The sequence below is a fragment of the Arachis duranensis genome, chromosome 5 (genome assembly GCF_000817695.3).
Source record: "Arachis duranensis cultivar V14167 chromosome 5, aradu.V14167.gnm2.J7QH, whole genome shotgun sequence".
Classification (NCBI taxonomy): domain Eukaryota; kingdom Viridiplantae; phylum Streptophyta; class Magnoliopsida; order Fabales; family Fabaceae; genus Arachis; species Arachis duranensis.
The window spans coordinates 37,295,992-37,296,916 of record NC_029776.3 but is presented as its reverse complement, the minus strand read 5'-3'; positions in this window follow the sequence as shown (position 1 = coordinate 37,296,916).

Sequence of the window (925 nt, the reverse complement as noted above, 5' to 3'; positions counted from 1 at the left end):
GGTTCTGGATCAGCTTCAACAAGAGTGCCTTTATCCTTGTTCCTGCTCATATGAAAGAGAAGAAAACAAGAAAAGAAAGAGGAATCCTCTATGTCGCAGTATAGAGATTCTTTTATGTTAGTAGAAAAAGAAAGGGGAGAAGAATGTAGAAGAGGGGATTCGGATATTAGGTGGAGAGGGGTGAAGAGAAGTGTTAGTAATTAAATAAATAAATAGAATAAGAAAAGAGAGGGAGAATTTCGAAAACAAGAAACACAAAATATTTTTGATTTTTATGATTTTATGATTTTTTGTATTTTTATTATATTTTTCGAAAATATTTTTGGAAAAACGAAAATAATATATATATATATATATATATATTTGAAAGATTTTTGAAAACTTTTTGAAAAGAAAATTACCTAATCTGAGCAACAAGATGAACCGTCAGTTGTCCATACTCAAACAATCCCCAGCAACGGCGCCAAAAACCTGGTGGACGAAATTGTGATCAACAATAATGGCTCTTTGGCATGTGCCTAAAAACTAACTCAACACTTTCTTTTCACAACTCCGTTCAACTTAACCAGCAAGTGTACTGGGTCATCCAAGTAATACCTTACGTGAGTAAGGGTCGATCCCACAGAGATTGTTGGTATGAAGCAAGTTATGGTCACCTTGTAAATCTCAGTTAGGCAGATTAAATGGATATGGGTTTCAAAAATTAATAATAAATAGAAAATAAAAAGGGATAGAAATACTTATGTAAATCAATAGTGGGAATTTCAGATAGGTGTGTGGAGATGCTATAATCCTTTCTTATCTCTACTTTCTTATTACATTCATCCAATCCTTCTTGCTCCTTTCCATGGCAAGCTGTATGTAGGGCATCACCATCATCAATGGCTACTTTTAATCCTCTCGGGAAAATGGTCCTATGCGCTGT